Below are 2,813 nucleotides of genomic sequence, written 5' to 3'. Positions count from 1 at the left end.
CGCTTAACTTGGTTTTTTTTATTGTACAATATAGTGATGTTGCATCCCAACACTTCAATTTTTTCAAAGAATTGCGTTATACAAATGAAAATACCTCCGATTTTGTGCTTCTCTGACTCTCCTCTAAATTCCTCTTAACTTACTCTATTGTTTCTAAAATTCAAGTTGCAAGAGGAGAATTGCATTCTAATTCGATTAGCACTGATGTTGTCTAAAAGGTTGAATCAGTTATGAGGATTTTCATATAAAGATGATGAATTTGATTAACACTTCCATACAAGATTTTACTTCTATCCTCGTGGCCATTCAAGACATTCGTAACGATAAGGTTTCTATTTTTGTATAATCACAAAATGACATAGTTTTGAAGTATGGGGTCCTATTCATCCTCAAACGTTTTTACACGGACCAAGTAAGCATCATAATGGACATGGTCCTATTCATCCTCAAACTTTTTTACATGACCAAGTAAGCATTTTAGTTTTCACATTAGCTTATTCCGTTTTTTTTTTTACTAGGTAATTGCACGAAAGACCCAAATGTCATGCATTTTATAAGGTGAATGATGGTTTTATATTTTTTAATTTTGAAGGACAAATTTGTTTTTGAATTAAAAATAAAAAATTTATTTATTTTTTTAATATTTATAAATAAATAAAAAAAACAAGAAGGTAAAGTGAAATTGGAAGGAGTGATTAGTAATAAGAATAAATGACCATTTGTACTCATAAAAGATGAAAATGCTGACATATGTACCAACACTAAATCGAAACTAAACTTGTACTCACGCAAGATGTCTTCCGTGTGACAAAAGTACCCTGTCTTTAGAGGGTTGGAGTGCCACGTAGGGTACTTTTGTCACACAGAGGACATCTTGCGTGGGTACAAGTTTAGTTTCAATCTAGTGTGGGTACATATGTCAGCATTTTTATCTTTTATGGATACAAATGGTCATTTATTCTTAGTAATAATGATAGACAGAGGAGAGAGGTAGAGAATAGAGAAGAGAAATGGATAGAATTATATAGTGCAAATTGTATTAGTATACATTAAGCATAACTGTAAGTCTGTAAATATCATAATTTACACAACAACTAGATTAAACTAACAATTTTCTGTTACTTTTCTTCATCACACTCACTCCAACCAACTTGTCTCATTCCAATTCCAATGTCAATCCATTTCATTCAAAATCCTAATACTCGCATGGCTTTTTCTTTTTTGTTGTCCTCTATCAACATCTTCTATTCTTTCGCACCACCACTCTTCCACCTCAGATAAAGTTCCTTCCACTCTATTCATTTCACATCTCTTTTTCACATTCTCTTAACTTGTTTTTCTTATGTCCAATGTAGTGCTATCGCATGCCAACGCTTCAAAATTTTCAAAGAATTGCTTTGTACAAATGAAAATGCCTCTAATTTCGTGCTTCTTCGACTCTCCTCTAAATTCTCCTTAACTTACTCTGCTATTTCTAGAATTCAAGTTGCAGGAGGAGAATTGCATTTTAATTTGATTGGCTCTGATGCTGTCTAAAAGATTGAATCAATTATGAGAATCAACGAATTTTCATATAAAGATGATGAATTTGATTAACACTTCCATACAAAATTTTACTTTCATCCCCGTGGCCATTTAAGACATTCGCAACAATAAAGTTCCTATTTTTGTATCATCACAAAATAGTACAATTTTAAAGTATAGAGTCCTATTCATTCTTAAACTTTTTTATAACGGACCAACTAAACAAAATAGACATGGCCACATGGATGACACATAGGCATTCTAGCTTCTACATAAGTTCACTCTGCTACTTTTTGACTAGGTAATTGCACGAAAAACTCAAATGTCATGTATTTTGTACGATGAAGGATGATTTTATATTTTGTACTTGAAGGACAAATTTATTTTTGAATTAAAAAATAAAAAATATTTTCTTTTAATATTTATAAATAAATAAATAGATACATATTAATTTTTCTTTGCTTCGTTTCTCATAAATTTTATTAAATATATTGATGTTTTATAAATTTTATATTTTTTGATTCAAATATGTAGTATAATTATTTTATAATTTTATAATAATATCAATTAGATTTTTTATTTAAATACAATATAAATATATATAGGACAAGAATATTTTTTTTATTTTCATTATACATGTATATAAAATATAGAATAGGCCAGTACATATTTTATAAAAAATTAAATTTTTATTTAAGCAGAATAGACCACTGTCTTATTTATTATTTCACACTTTTATATTTAAAAAGTTACGCACACATATAAATATTAAAATTATAAATAAAATAAATAAATTTTTTTAAGAATTTTAAGCTTGAGTGTAAGAAATTTAAATTTAAAAGATAATAATATTTTTAATTTTGAAAATACAATATTTACTTATTAATTAATTATCCTATAAAACAGGATCATCGACGACAACGTATCGACTCCTCCTCTACCCCATCCCCTGTTTGGCGGGGTGCGGTACCGGGAATTGTCTGGTTAGTATGAAGTAAAGTCACCCAAGAACATTCACCCCATAGTACAAAAGAGAAAAAAGTAAAAAGAAAAAGGAGAAAGAATAATAATTTATAGTATTATTAAATAGAAATAACAATAATAAAAGTTTTTATAAATCAATGTAAGATTTTAATTATTAAATAATATATTATTTATTTTAAAGTTTATAAAATTCTGTTGATATTAAAATTTAAAATTATCATAATAAAATTAATTCTCATAAGTTGTTAAATATTAGTCGGTGTATGTTGAGTTTTTCATAAAAAATTGTTAATCAAACAATACTT

Source organism: Arachis ipaensis, chromosome B01, assembly GCF_000816755.2.
Source record: "Arachis ipaensis cultivar K30076 chromosome B01, Araip1.1, whole genome shotgun sequence".
NCBI lineage: Eukaryota > Viridiplantae > Streptophyta > Magnoliopsida > Fabales > Fabaceae > Arachis > Arachis ipaensis.
This window is presented reverse-complemented; position numbering follows the sequence as displayed.